Source organism: Trachurus japonicus, chromosome 3 (genome assembly GCF_045865225.1).
Source record: "Trachurus japonicus isolate A0001 chromosome 3, Traja_1.0".
Lineage (NCBI taxonomy): Eukaryota > Metazoa > Chordata > Actinopteri > Carangiformes > Carangidae > Trachurus > Trachurus japonicus.
The window spans coordinates 30,256,229-30,272,363 of NC_140909.1; the positions used below are offsets into that span (position 1 = coordinate 30,256,229).

Here is a 16,135-nt window from a genome sequence, read left to right on the forward strand (position 1 = left end):
TGAAAGCCGGTATCGAACCCACTACGGCACAGGTCCCCGTCTGAGAGGGCAGCGGGCGCACTGGGAGGGCGCCTGACTAGACTAAAGAGCAGCTCCATTTCCCAGCAGATGTGAGTCACAGCTGGATAAGGTCACCGAGCAGCAGGGAGAGGACGGAGAGTTTGGGAGCACGGCAGATTACCATCCACCCCTCCCTCCTTCCCTCCCTCCCTCGCCATCCTCTGTTTGTTTATCTACTCTCTCTTTCATTGCTTGCCACCATCCCTCTCTCATTTGCTCTCCCTCTTCCTTTCTCTCTCTCTGTTTCGCCCACTGTATAAGCCCTTCAGGGCTGATAGAGTGATTGGACTCAGATGTCCCCTAGTTTGACTTTGATAATTACTGATGACAAACTCCAAAGCTGCCACTCTATGTGTCTCACACACATTCACACACACACTTCCTGTTTCTCCCTCCCATAGATAAATGTGGGGCAGGAAAAGGGCTGTGCTCTCCGGAGGTTTGACAGTGAGTTTGTAGTGTAGAGGCGTCTACAAAACTCAAGTTGTCTATTTTATTTTGTGTCTTATATTCTTACATTTATCTTTATTATGACAGTGCAGGTGGATCGGTCTGAAGCTGCTCCTAGTCAGGCTCAACCTATTTAATTGTCTGATCTGAGTCTCTCTCAGTCATATCACCAGTGTATGCATTGGTCAACAAGAACCAATGTGAAGGACTTTTTTTGTTCCCCTCTCATTTCTATAGGTTTAATCCACACAACACTGACATTGTGAAAACAAAGTGTGCCACGATTCATTAGATGCTTTTGTCCTTTACTGGTTACTTTTATTCATTTTATTTAAATTTTCTAAGAGTTAAGTGCCGCATTGAGGCAGTTTTAAATGATAAATGTTATTTATTGTTAAACAGTTAAAGGGATAGTTCAATATTTTGGCAAATTGGCCCATTGCCATAATCCCTATAATCATAGCAATAGGTCCGTTACCTTCATTTGTCAGTGTGAGCTATTCTTAGAAATCAAATCCGATTGTGGCCCTTTGCTGCATGTCATCCCCATTGCTTTCCCGTCTGATTTTCTGTCTCTCCTATCTTAATAAAGGCGCAAAAAGCCCAAAAATATTTTCACAATAATGTGTATTTATGGAAACGTGAGTAATATCGGCTGATTGATCAGTTATCAGAGTTTTTCACTCAGTCAGACCTGGACTTCCTACACTTCCAGGAGTGACTCAACAACACTGCAATCTACTGCAAATAAATGATCTTAGCAGTGAAACTGTTCAGAAGTGTAGAAAAAGCCTAGTCAAAAGAAATACTACAAGTAAAGTTGTATGTACAACTGTACAACCTGCTCCAAATTGAAGATGACAGTTTTTTGATTAAATGATCTGACTGATCCAGAACGAATGAACCATGGGTTAGCCTACGTCATCAGGCAGTGCAACCTGTACACCATGCGATGATAGCAAACTTTGCCTGTAAAAAGAGTATTTCCTCAGGTTTAACATTTTGCAGATCACTGATACAGGATCAGTGTTGGGTCACTGCCTCCCTGAAGCCCACCCTGGTTCAGATGTGTAACAAATTGGAAGTGAAGAAGAGAAAACAGCTGAGGAATTACTCCCCTGACCCCTGACCTCGTTCACATTACCCTCAGCACAGGAGCATTTCCACATCAGTGAACAGTGCAGTGCAACTGAGCATGAATCAGCTTCTGCAGTGTCCAGGAAACAAGTGGATGCTGGGGGAGGAAACGGGCGGCGATCTGAATTAATATTCCTGGAAATCCTTTTTAATATTACTGGTGGACTCACTGTAACACTGGGAGGAGGCAGGTGCAGGCTGCAAAACCGTTAAGCATTAATTAAACATCTCGAGGTAAATGAGACGGTCCACCCACCTATATGCTCACACCTGACATTTAGGTAAATTAGCCAACAGTAAATGCCACTGCTCAGATTGGATGTCACAGATGAGAGAAGCTGCAGCTGAAATGATAAGGTTTGGTGAAATCCTGGCTCTGCATCAGTCACCAGGTCTCATCCCAACTCAGCAGCTATTTCTGAAAAGAGGCCTGTGGCTCTCTCAGCCATTCCTCAGCATCGCATAGTCCCAATTTTCAATGGTAAATTGTATTGTATATGTGCCTTCATTCAAGTTCTAAACGTGTGAAATTGTTAAATAAGAGTTGTGAAATGCTGGGCAGCAGCCCACAGAGACACACACCAACCAATTCTGTCTTTCTATTTCCTCTAAAAAAGAAATAATCAGAACAATTTCCTCCCAGTACCCATTTCAGAAAAAGCACCATCTGAGGCTCAGAGAAATTCTGAACTGACCCCGTGTTAGTGTTGAAATGATGAGGCAAAATCAATTTGATGATTAATCTACAATTTAAGTCACATGTAGAGCAGAAACTGTTGCTGAATCCAGACACTAAAATGTGGTGATTTACTGCTTTTTGTTACGTCGGAAATATCGAACAGTGGAGAACTCTAACCTCACATACGGGCTTGGCAACATGGCCCTACACCGCCACCTAGAAAGCTTCAGAAGGCCCTTCCTACCTCACAAGTTTGACATGAAAATATTGACTTCCACTCAGGCCGAGCTCAGGGTTTAGACCCAACGAAGGAAGTTTTATTTCCTGTCTGCGTTTGTACATTAAATGCATTGGAATATAACAAATTCCTCATTGATAAGATTGACATCATGTTTGCTGAATCTCATAAGATTTGGAGATGGAGACCTTAAAAATATGATTGTTTGAGGCCCCACTCTGGGTGGTGTGAAAAATTTTAATGATTCCCCATGAAAAATTAATTTACTCCAGCTCTGGCACAGTCCAAACAGGGCCAAACCCCCGAACACATCTGTATACCAGTAGTCAGTGATAGTCATAGTATCCCCCCCCCCCCCCGTCAGACATTACGATCGCACCCACCCCCCCCCCCCAATAATCGATTATCATATGGTAATCGGGACAGCTCTACTGCGGACCTTGAACTTGATAAGTGAGTGAATTTTATGTGCACATATAATGCTGTATAATTACGCATTTGTTCATGTCTTTGCTGTGTAAATGGAAAACAGTTTGCATTTGTATTCCTTTTCTATTGTTTTCATGTTGCTTAAAGAACAAAACAAGACCCTCTACTGTTGTTCTTCATACCAAAGGCTACTATAGTCTCTGTCTCAGTTTGTTCACTTGGTCCAATACCATGTGTCATAATATGAACAAATCCACATCTCTATACACCACTGTAAATACAGTTTGACTACAACACACAAAATATGTTCATGCAGTGACATGAAGCAACAACTCAAGACCTCTGATGGAGCAGACGGTGAGCTTGGACTTTTTGTTGTGCAAACACACACACATACACACACGGGCACTTGAAAAAGGGTAAATAGAAAAAACCAGACAGAGTCTTATTTTGGGACCCAACACAACACATGATAATATCACAACTAAAGACGACATCAGGCACACATATCGTTTATGACTGAGTGGAAACATGAGAGGAAGCCTCACCTAGAAGTGCAAAAAAGGGATGAAAGGGGGATGAAGTCATGGAGTGAGGAAATATAGAGGCCTGAGTGTGTGTGTGTGCGTGTGTGTGTGTGTATGTGTGTGTGTGTGTGTGTGTGTGTGGGGGGTCAAACACTCCAATAACTTCATTGTTGGTCTCTTAGTCTACCTTTCATTGTAAACAGCGACAATGACTTAAAATAAACACACACAAAAAAAACAACTACATGTACAACTTCCTCTCATGACAGCCGGCTACACACTACGCAAGTGTGGCCCAGTGTGTTTCTGTCCAACAATTAAGGGGGCGTGGCCTGAGTAGCCTGTGCACATATAATGATTTCACCTCAGTTCGACTCTTGGTGAGGAATCAGACTGTGTCATTGTCCACTGGGAAACAGTCATATTAATGCTTAATAAATAATTCACTCACTCGTGCTTCATATATCAGTCATAAGCCATTAATTAGACCAACTTTTGGGTTGCCAGGTTGTGAAAAATCCCCTCGGCTGGTGTTTACCCTCCTCCACCAGGACGCTTGCCTTGGCACTGGTTGTTCTGTTCATCATGAGGATCAGTCAAATGGGCCGACTGAGCACTGGCCATCTGGATACTGTAGCAGAGTGGGGCTGAAAATGTTATAGACTCAATGACTGTGTTTTCTCTTTCAGCCTCAGTTGATCAGCCAGTCATCGTTTTCATTAATCGCTGCATTGTTTCAGTCAATAGAGTCAATAGGAAGGGTCACGCTTCCTTATATTGTCAGCAAAAATGCAGACCACTGGAGGCAGGCAGTGTCCAAACCTTAAAGCTATTCTGATTTTCTTTTACTGAAGAAAAACAGTAAATATGTGAGAGCACCTGGACAAAAAACGTTTAATTAATTACTAACTATTATTAACTTTAGAACTTACAATTGTAAATTGGAAAATTGGCTGCTGGAGAAACCTATGAACCCTGAAAAAGATTTTATTGACATCTGAACTGCTTTGCAATGGTTCACAAACTTTCTCTGTTGGTGTAGGCAACAGCCACAGCACAATTCAATATCCATCCAGTGGCAACAACAGTGGAGAAGCAGTGACAAAAACCAAGAGGGAAGTCCTGATATGAAATTAAAGCAGAAGTAAGCGATCCGGTGGTTTTGGCTAACTTTTTGTCAGCTGATGGAGTTAGCAGCCCCCGCCCTCGTCATGGATCTTTTGGTCCTCGTCCCTACGTCACCACATTCACGTGCATCCCTTGGCTGCACACACAGCCCTTCATGCCGTTGTCTCTCCTCATTGGATAAAGCTTGTAGGATACAAGGAAGTATACAAGACATTTTCTCCTCGGCTTACAGCAGAGCAGAGTGACTGACAGACCCGTGTTTCGGACCAAACACTCTATATAAGTGATTGTTGTCGGAAGATAGAACTATTTAAGACTTATATTAACACAAACATTCCGCTTACTTCTGCTTTAAAGAACTACAACTGCTCAAACAGCCAGGAGCAAAAGTGGAACAAACAGCACCAAGGAGAAATCATCCAGCCCCTGCAACTGTTTCAGTGCAGCCGGAGCAGCAGTTAATACTGTTATTAGTTACACCTGTATTTGACAGGAGAAAACGTCCACTCAGCTTTTTTTCTTTCTTTCTTTTCTTTTTTTTTTTGCCCTCCTCCTCCTCCTCCCCCACCGGACCTGTGCACCTGCTGGTTTGGGAATCACTGGTTCATTATGCTGACGCTCATCAGCCCATTATTGGTGACGTTATTAATCACTTGACTACTAATGACTCACCAGCCAGAGAGGTTTTTCAGAACCTGGCAACCAGAAACTATGACTGATGCATGAAGAAATGTTTATTTACCACTAATGAAGCAGCTTGCTACATTAATTAAAGGAAAAGAAAAGGGGGAAAAACAACTGCATATTATTAAGTGGTCGCTACATTTCATTGGGAATTAGATTTGTCCAACATTATGTTTAGTATCCATGGCTGCAACTCCACTCCAGTAAAGGGATATAAAGTCAGGTCTAAGTCCCACACAGAAGTGCATGCAGCAGGGTATTTACTCAGGCTGCGCCTACACACTGTGTCAGGCTGGTGTAAAAGTAAGAAAAGCTCCGCGCCTACCTCGGACGTCGCCCCTGGCTCCGGTGAAGTCGGACTGTGGTCTCCCCTCGCCTGGCTGTCCTCTTCCTCCTCTTCCTCCTCCTAATGTCGCTTCATGCCTCCGAGTCTCCGGGCGCAGCTCCGCCGGAGAGACAAACTTCTACTCACAAGTGTGTGGGTCTGCGGACGGAGGGGAGAGGGGGGCAGTGAGGGGCAGGAGGAGGCAGAGAGGAGCGACGCGGAGAAAAGCGGCGGGCGGCGTTTTAAACCTGATCTCCCGGAGAGAAACCCGACTGCTGCCGAGCTGAAATTCAATATGAGACGACAGACACGGAGCGCGGCCGCGAGCTGCACATCTCCCGCCTGACACGGACACACGGGAGGTGGTGGGGAGGAGAGGAGAGGAGAGGAGAGGAGAGGGGGGCGTTTATTATAAGGACACCAAGTGAGCGCCTTTCCGACAAGACAGGTGAATGTGCGCCCGTGGAGATGTTCGTCATCTGTCACCCCAGGCCAGAGCAGACATCAGCCTGAAAGTGCACATCCAGGAGGTTTTCACATGAACCGGCTCAGTGTGGAAACCCAGGCTACCTATTCATTATCACATGGTTAAGTTATAAATAGCACACAAAATACAGTGAAGCCTGCTGCACTTTATTTAAAATAAAAAAAATAATAATCATAAAAAAAGAACCTTCACTTCCAACTGCAGTCTAGTAAAAGGTGACATACGGTAGGTTGAATAAAAACTTTAATGTCAAGTAATTAAAGGGGAATTGCCGTTTTTTTTGTTTTGTTTTTTTACAATTCTGGACCTTATTTCTAGCATAAAATGCGACCATTTAGCTACTCACCCAGATAACTTTGGTGTCATTTCAAGTCGTTCCAACAAAATTAGATCCAACCGAGAGCATATCGAATCTACAGGGCAGCGGAATGCGGCAGCCAAAAGCACTAAATGGTGGAGAATGAGCCCATTGGGGGCTTATTAGGCTAATATTGCAACAAGCTGAGTTACCATACCAAATAGCTTATCACATTAGTGTGATATGATTTAGCAAACATTTTCTTCAACCAAATCAAGCAGGGAATCACTGAATAATAGAGTTCATCGATGTTAACACAAGCACGTGGTCTGAGGAATTTTCCCAGGTTTTGGGTAAAGTTTACCAGCCAAAAAAGACCCAGACCTACTGTAGCCAATGTATGGACGTCTGCAGTTTAGGTCTAGTCTTAAAAAATGAATAACTTCTGAGCCCCTTTTACACTGGACCAAAAAAAAGCAACTGCATGCAAATTATGTTCTGAGAGGAAAACTCAGTCCATTCATCTCAAATCATTTTTATTTCTGCATAATGGGACAGACTGACCAACATGGTCAAAAATACAATACCAAAAACTTCAATTTATATATTTTCAATTAAAGATCAATTGAAAATTGATCAGTATCAATACAATATTTCCACAAAAGCTAGCTAATATCAGCCAGTGTTATCAGCTGACTGATCTACAGTATAAGCCAGGGGCTATCTGTCTTTAGTTACAACTGAAAATATCATAACCAAACCAACCATTATAATTCCACTGAAAAGTGTTGAACAATAAATTAATATCTATTTGTAGAATGGAACAAAAATCTCTTCGAAGCCTGATATCTCTAGAGAGGTTATAGAAGCTCAACGGAAGAGAAAAATAACAGTTTTTTTTCCTTCTTTTTTTTTAATTAATTGAAAAAGAGTAAATAAATACAAATTACAAATTACACACACAAAACAAAACAAACAAAGCAAAAACAAACAAACAAAAAAACCTGTATGCTTTTTCATATGGTACAACAGAAATAAGCTACTAATTCATGTTTAGACGCAAAAATCACAACAACAACAACAAAACAACACTCCACCCTAAACAAAGTATATGCAATTAAGTAAAGGTCCCCCAAACAAATGCCAGTAAAGAGAAAAACATAATTCTGCACAAATATACACCTCCAAACCATAATTTAAATAAAGCATAGATTAAAATAGCCCAGGAATATAGGCAATAGCATGATTGTCTCAAGTTTTGCACCATTAACTTTGGCTGTAGAGTTTTCCAACAGACAAATATCATAAAACAATGCAACCCAGACTTTATTCATTACAATACTTGGTTCAAACCAACTTTTAAGAATAGTATTTTTTGCAGCCGTTGAGGCAGCAAGAATGATTTGTTTCTGTGTATATGGTAGTATAACGTTTGGGTTGTAACCAAAAAGCCAAAGGGCCGGGCAAAATGGGAGATGTTTATCCAACAAATCTGACAGTGTTTGAGCGATGTGGACCCAAAGAGTTTTTACTGTTACACTATCCCAAAACATATGTAGGTTCCGACTTTTGAATGAGGACACCTATCACAAAGATCGCTGGCAGTCAGTTTGAGTCTAAACCTACGTTCGGGAGAGAAATAAACTCTATGAACAAATTTAAAATGAATTAGCTGGTGAGCAAGAAGAAAAAACATAATTCAAAATCTTAGGCCAATCCAATTTGAAACCCAGCTCATGAAAGTCTCCATCCCAGGCCGATGTGATAGCTAAAGACTTAATATTATGTTTTAATAACAGTCATAAAAAGAAGTAACAAGCCCGGACTTTGAGGCAGAAAAAAGACGTTGTAGTATGTATAGGCCAGGGTGTGAACCTAACGGGCGGTCCCTTGGTACTCCGTATGTTTTTAGGGCCGTACGGAGTCTGAGATAGAAAAACCAAAAATAACAGTTGTTAATGAGAAATAACCAATATGAATGAATGACATAAAAGCAAAGTCACCAACACTAAAGGGCTGGCGTCTGTGGTCTTGGCCTCTTAGTGTTTTGTAGAGGAGGTGACAGAGACAGGACTGACTCATCTACCTGCCCTTTGAGCAAATTGTCTGTCTGGCAACTCCCTTCCTCTCTCTCACCTTCACTTCCTCTAGCTGTCTGTGTGTGTCCCGGAAATATTGGAGACTGGAGTGCCCCCTGCAAATAAACGGTCATTACCATGACAACCACACTACAAGCTGGGATGGGATGATGTTGATCATGGCAACAGTGGCAGGCAGCCAGGCCAACAGCCTGGCTCTACCCCAGGGGCAAGCCAATGTGTGAATTGCAAGGTCTGAGAATGTGTGTGCACACCAATTTTTACTTGTAGGCCTCTGTCAGCAGCCCCCCAAAAGCCTTACAGTCAGGGTGTGGGCTGTGTCATCTTCCTCTCCACAGCAAATATTTGTACACTTGCACAAGAAAGGATTCAGAGCTATGTTCCTGTGGTTTGTGGAAAAAAGATCCAAAAGTACCTGCTCACTTTTGACCCATTCTGCCAGAAAATTGTATTTGCTTCTATACCACAAAGAATCAGGCGAAGACATAATCATGACATTTATGGTTTTGTATTAAGTAGGAAACTTAGAAAAGAAAATAATTTGCTTATCTTAGCATAAACACTATGAATGGGGAAATGGCTAGCCTAGCTCTGCCTAAAGCTAGTCAGAAACTTATGGCAGTTTCAACTGATTAGGAAAGCTCTGGCCTGCTAATCAAAACATATGATAAAGATTATTGCTACTGTACAGACTGCACTATGTTAATATTGTCACTGTCAGCATGTTAACGTGATCCCATGTGACAAAGAGTCTATACTATGATCTGTAAGGCACATTGCATCATTGTCAATGATGCTACGTCTATCAACTTTGTGGCAGTCTACCTTCCATAGCATATTAGTTGGCTAGTCTTTTCCTTCACTGGAAACCACTGTGGCTTGATGGATAAGTCGTACATTTATTTGGTCAACTATTTAAACTAAAATGAAATAAATCTACCGTAAAATTCGGTGTATAAGTCGCACTTTTCTAGCTTTTTTTTTCATCTAAAAAGTTGGGTGTGGCTTATACCGGTGTGACCTATAGACCAAGGTAAATGTCAACCCTGTTTAAAACTGTACATGCATTCTCACTGATCAGACTGCAGTCAGATAGAGCTGGACCACTTGAAAGTAAGGCAACCAAGGTGCATTGAGGACGGATTGTGATCCGATGGGCCAAACCACCTCCCGGAGGCGGTGGGGGTCGGGGTCACATTGTGACCACATGTGTGTGAATGCGTCCTGTATCAGCATATGACCACGCGGGCAGAACGGCGTTTCCGATGACGGTAACGAGACTCATTTGGGTCTGCCATAGTCTCCGACATAAAATAATATTATTGTTATGGGGTTTTTTTTTTTTAAACAGCGTTTCATCGTCTCTCATCTCTCTCTCTCTCTCTCTCTCTCTCTCTCTCTCTCTCTCTCTCTCTCTCTCTCTCTCTCTCTCTCGAGCAGGCGCTCTCAGGCACACACACACACATGCGCATGGAAAATTAATAAACGCTATGCACTATATCGCACTAAATGTACAGTGTTTAATTACCCCGCGATCTCTTTTCTTTTTAAATATAAAATAACAAGAAAGAGCTACACCGCAGCACAGAAACATGTGGAACTTGTATAATGTTTTTATTACCAAATAGCAATAGAAAACCTTGTTTTCTCAGGCCTCAAAAATAGACTGCGGCTTATATACCAGTGCGCCGATTCAGAATTTCACGGTAATTAGCCATAGTCAAAATTAGGCTAGCCATGTCAGAGTTTTCAGAATTTATGTTAAGGGACTAGGAGGAGTTTCGGAAAGCAAAGTGTTTTCACACTACATTGACGGACGCACAGTGAAATTCTTTTGTTTTTGTTTTTTACTTTTACACACTTCAATACAAATAAAGCTGTGTAGCATTATTATTATTGTTGTTGTTATGACAATCATATTGGTAATCAATATCTTACTTCAAATGTAAACTAAATAAAATACCTTATTTCTAAATAAACATGTGCTGTTCCTTGATAATTCCTGGTGAAACTAATTAGTTATAGGAAACAGGTTTGTTGTTCTCAGCATGTTCTTATTTTCCCACATATCAAAGCACAAGGAGCTCTTAATCGATGCCACAGGGGAAAACGAATGATTTTCTTATTGATTTTTTTTATAGGTTTAAAATAATTGTAAAGCCTCTGTGATGTCTTTAATATGACTGATTTCTATGTCTTTCCCATAAGTGGCCTTCCTGTGGCTTGCAGTTCATCATTCAGAGGTATTATTCCTCACAGCTTTACCTCCATCACACCCCCCACCAACCCCCCCACCCTCCTGCAGCAGCTTCCCTCTCCTACATGAGGCCATGCTGTCAGCTCCCAGGCAGCCACTGACAGCTGTGAACTGGCCACTGCTGAGTATTCTGGAAACTGCTCATGTAAAGAAAAATTGTGTCAGATCTTTTCTTCAAACTTTGAAATGTCTCAGCTTCACAGGTCAGTGTTGTAAAAACAACCCCCCTACCCTAGTTTTTTAGAGGAGGTTTTTGTGATTAAAGGTAATATAACTCTCAAATAATCAAATAATAAAGTAGCTAAATTAAAAGATAATGTGTGGGTGTGATGATGTTGGTATGTTCAAAAAAATTGTGATCAGAATAATTTTCACATTTATTCCTCCATTAAACGTCGAGAGGAGAAGTTGACTTTGATGTGTTTATCTTCTAATTGGGTGCAGGTCACATCATTGCCACAATTTAATGATCACACTTGACAGAGATTCAGCACTTGTAGAAAAAGTAGCAATTGGTTTTTAATTAATACTCCAATAATAACTGACTCAGAGTCACTTTAAATTGTGCATCTTCACTAGTTTCTTGTGTATTATATTATATTATATTATATTATATTATATTATATTCACACTCCTGAATTTGAGGGACCCCAAACACCACAAGTAAACAAATAATCATAGATGCGTGTCCTATAAATGCAGTGACAAACAGACCAAATGTTGCCTATTAAGTCTGGACAATGCAAAGCAGTTCATCCTTAGAAAGAGTGAATAAAAAGGGAGGGAGGATGATTGAGAATTGAGGACCAAATGTATGAATATAACAGAAGCAGAGGAGTGGAGGAGTGAGGATGAAAACCTCACAAGAAAGTGACCAAGCTCAACTTGGTGTCTTTAACTCTTATTTCATTTCTGTCTGATTTATAGGTTTATAGTCAACGTTTTTGAGTAATTTGACCAACAAATATGTCCTTTTGTTGTTTCTGCAGTTTTATATCCTAAAATATATATTTCTGTCTTGTCTTTTGTAGGATGTTGAGTGTCCTGAAAGGCGCCTACAGTATACAGTAAGTAAAATGTATTATTATTATAAAATTGCACTCTTTACCTGTTTTTTTTTTTTTTTAACTATCATATCTTACCTTTATACCTTTTATACCCTTTTCTTATACATTTTTATTATTTTACTGTTTACTGTTATTGCTTTTAGTATTCTTATTCTTATTATTATGGTAATCTGATATTGTCACAGCCTAACTCTAAATCTTAATTAGATATGAGTCTCTCTCATATAACAACCCCAAGATCTGTGAAAGTGTTTTTGTTGTTTTCTTACCTGAGAGAAATGGATTCAGTCTGTCAGGTGCAGGAGGATCTCCAAACTAACACAGAGACACATGTCCGTGAAATCTCATCCCTTTGATGCAGACGGACGGCCGCACTCTCACAAAAAAAGGCCATGGCCTTTGAAGAACAGGAGGAGACATAAACTAAATCTGTTCCCTAAGTGAAGATTTATTTCTATGGCGATAACCTTTCAGAGGAGGAATGACATCGTCTTCACTGATAATAAAAAACAGGCAGGGGAGGAAGAGGCACAACAAAGAAATCAAACACACTACCGGTCAGCCAAGCATCTGTTGCTTTGCTGTACTCCAACATGAATAAATAACAACCACAACATTAAGGTGCCAGAACAAAAAAAATAATTGCAGCAGTGAAATGAAGCCCCCCCCTCTCTCTCCTCTCAGCAGCTTCACATGATGCTTTTGTGTTAGAAACATGTTCCCTGCTCATTACTCTTAAAACCATGGGAAAGCAGAGATTCTTTCCTCTTGTTGTTGAGCGTGGCGACGTCTTCCTCTTTATTAAGAAGGAATTCCTGCAGGGCGGTAAATACAGAGCGACTGAGCTGACTTAATCTGAGGGAGAAATACGGTAATTAACAGTGGGATCTCCACCCAGCGAGGCTCTGCCCTGCATTCTCTCTTTGAACCAGCTGACACATGCAGTTTTTCTGGCTGCCTTCATAGATATGTACAGTATGTAAATAAACAATTAAGATCTGGAATGTGAGATTAGGGGAAAACTCATGCTCGTGCTGTTGTGTTATTCATAACACCACAACCTCGTCCTCTTCCTCCTGTTTATCACCCTCCATTGATGTTTTTCTCCTCAGCTTGTTTAGTTTTATGTGATCATTTGTTCTTAAAAATGATAGATCTAAAGATGAAATTCAGTGTGTGACAGGAGCTTATTATGAAGTTGTTGTTGTAAGTTTGAACATGATGCTGTGTCATTTATTCTCTTTACATTAGTAGATCAATATTATATTTGTTTGTTTGCTTTTTTGACCAACTTAACTATAGAGAATATTCTCAAACTTCTCATCCTTCCACAACCTCTGCAGTTGTGGCATCATTTGCCCTTCTACAGCACTGTATACATATCACAAATCGATCCCACTACAGATAGTAGTACATACAGTATGCGCTGCTGAAGCTGAAGTTTACATAACTGTCAAAGAAAATAACGCAGACTTAACTTAAGCAAGCACTTAAGCACTTAAGCAAAGACAACAAAGCCTACACAATCAGCAAAGACATCACTTACTGGTCCAGCAACAAGATGGTTATCTTGTTACTGCCAGTCTTATATCCTGTCTTTTTTCTCCGAATCTAGCTAATGAGTAAAAGTCAGTCCAGGATTTACTCTTCTTCTGACAACATATGGTCTCTTCTTCCTCTGCCAAGATGAACGTACTGAAAATCATAGCTAGGAAGAGATGACAATGTTGGTGACAATGATGTGTGAACTCCATGCCAGCAGGGGATGCTGTGTCTGGGGTAGAGGACATTCTCCCTGTTACAAACCAATTAAACATTTAAATGATTCTGAAACTATCATTAGTGTGACTGCTGAAGCAGTCACACTATTGTTCTTCTGTTTGGCCATTTTCTTCCGCCTTTTTACGGTCTTCTTCTAGTCCTTCATACTTTGTGCTATTTCAACAATTCATATATCAAAACGTGCAGCTTTTTTTGAACTTTATCGGCATTACTTTTCTCTTTTTAACTATTTATACTTTTTAAAATATTTAACTTTTTCACAAAAAATCTCACATTCATCAAAGTCTCAACCTCTCTTCTTGACAACTCCACTGTAGTGTAGGGGTTAGGGTGGATACTTCCCAACCCTAAGGTCACTGGTTCGCATCCAAGGGAAGAACTCTTGTTATGTTATGTTGAATTCTGCTCTCCTCCCCCGCCTTCAATTGGTTACAGGTGTTTGTTATCTCCTTGATTACTCATACCAGTTTGCAGCACATCATCACATTACAATGAATGACAACAGTCTTGAAAGCAGTGTGCTCTCTGTAGCCGAGTGGCAGAGTAAAGGTTTAGTGATCATATGGTCATGGGTTCGATTCCTGCCTCAGTCTTTTCACTTCATTGCTTGACTTTTGATTCCAATTATTCAGCTGTCATTGGACAGTCTTTGATTCCTCATAGTATAAAGCTCATTGTAACTCAGGTTCTCTGTGGCCATATGGTTAGTGCTCAGCCTGAAATTCACAGACATTTTCATTCTAAGTCATTCAAGCTTGACTCTCAAGCTTTCTTGATGTTGACAGTGTGCAGATCATTAACAGACAACAGTCTCTGCAACTGTGTGTGCACTGTGGCCTAGAGGCAGAGTGGAAGTCTAATGACCATGAGGATGTGGGTTCGATTCTGACCTTGGTCAAACATTTGTATGATGATCACAGCTTGCACTATTTGCTAATTCTGCAACAGCGTTCAGTTGCTGTCAGCAGTCACACCATTTCCATTCTTGGAAATGCTTTTTCTAGTTTTAACATAAAAATGCTTAGTACTGCTCCCAACTGCTATCAGTCTGTATAAGCAGAGACGTTCTAAGATAACCACCTCTATAGCTGCAGCTTTCAGTGAATGCGGTTCAGAGAGAGGCGTCAACCCTTCTTACCCGCCACAGCACAAGAGAGACAGATGTATATTCACCTTAAATGTAGTTTGCAGTAGGATGTGGATACTCTGAGACCTGAGGACGCACTGTAAAACAACAGCAGAGGAGGAGACACCAGTTTGTTGGAAAGAGCAGAGGAAACAGCAGAGAGGAGCCTGGAGAGAGACGGGAGAAGGTTTAATGTCAAGCTTCTACCTTTTTGTCACTTCTGTTCTTTTGTTCTTTCATGTCTGTGAATTCTTTCTCACGTTGACAGGAGCCATTCAAAGCTTTTGTCCTCATGAAAACTTGAGGAGCAGAGGAGTTGGATCCTCGGGGTACAGCACAGGGATGGTCCAGACCACCTGCAGACTTCACAGCTTTATTCACATTTTCTCTTTTTTTCATTTTAGTGCTGACTATTTTAATATGAACACAGAAGATTATCAGAATTATTATCAGAAAACCTGGGAAGTGGGGATAGTTTTTTTTTAGTAACATTGTAATGTTGTTTAAACATTGTACAAACATTTCATGTAATGACAAGAATGCACTGTTTGTGTTTTCTAAACTGAATGCATATATTTTGTCACATTCCTCACATTCCTAAAGGGATAGTTCGACATCATTACCTTTAATTATTGGTGCATGTTGTTTTGAGATGGGCGGGGCAGAGCTGCTCAGTGAACACAATGGAGCTGAACGGTACAGGTCCACTGTCCCTCAAAACTCATCAAATACACAATCCAACAACTCCAAAACGCTCTCTAGAGAAGTTGTGACCTGCACATTCGCTATGCTATAAAATAATAATGTAACATTACGAGACAGAGTTGTTTTAGAGACAAATGCAAAGCCGTAACGACATTCCAGACACGGCTGCTGGGTGGAGGGATTTCGAAAGCGCGTTAGCCTCATAGCATAATTGCCTAAGTCATTTTTTGGCCAAATTGAGATATCTGCCTAACTTTCCTCTCCTATCACTGCTGCATCACCTTGCCTTATTGGCTATGTCCTCAGCCAATCAGGCAGATAGTGATTTTGGACTCTAAAAGTGTTCTAAGCCATCTTTTTGACTTTGCTTGCTAGAAATTGTGTTTTTTCTTTTTTTTCCCGAAAATTTTCAAATATGACTTAGGCAATTATGCTATGAGGCTAATGATTTGTTTCATGTGTCGTAATGTTACATCCATGATTATCTCATAGTGTGGTGAATGTGCAGGTCACAACTTGTCCATGAGAACATTTTGGAGTTGTTGGATTATGTATTTGATGAGTGTGATGAGGGACAGGGGACCTGTACTGTTCACCTCCATTGTGTTCGCTGAGCAGCGTCTCAGTCTGTCAGGCCTGGTTGAATATTGGTTGATC

At 40.8% G+C, this 16,135-nt stretch overlaps 1 protein-coding gene across 4 annotated transcripts in view; it reads right to left on the bottom strand.

Annotated features, from left to right (window-relative positions):
* The window catches only part of LOC146990132 (SH3 and multiple ankyrin repeat domains protein 2-like), a 233,315-nt gene extending 227,537 nt beyond the window's left edge, over positions 1-5,778 (bottom strand). For all 4 annotated transcript variants that reach the window (XR_015035061.1, XR_015035060.1, XR_015035058.1 and 1 more), the window contains exon 1: positions 5,658-5,778. The gene's annotated coding sequence lies outside the window, so the exon portion shown is untranslated. The remainder of the gene's footprint in view (positions 1-5,657) is intronic.
* Between the last annotated feature and the right edge of the window lie 10,357 nt (positions 5,779-16,135).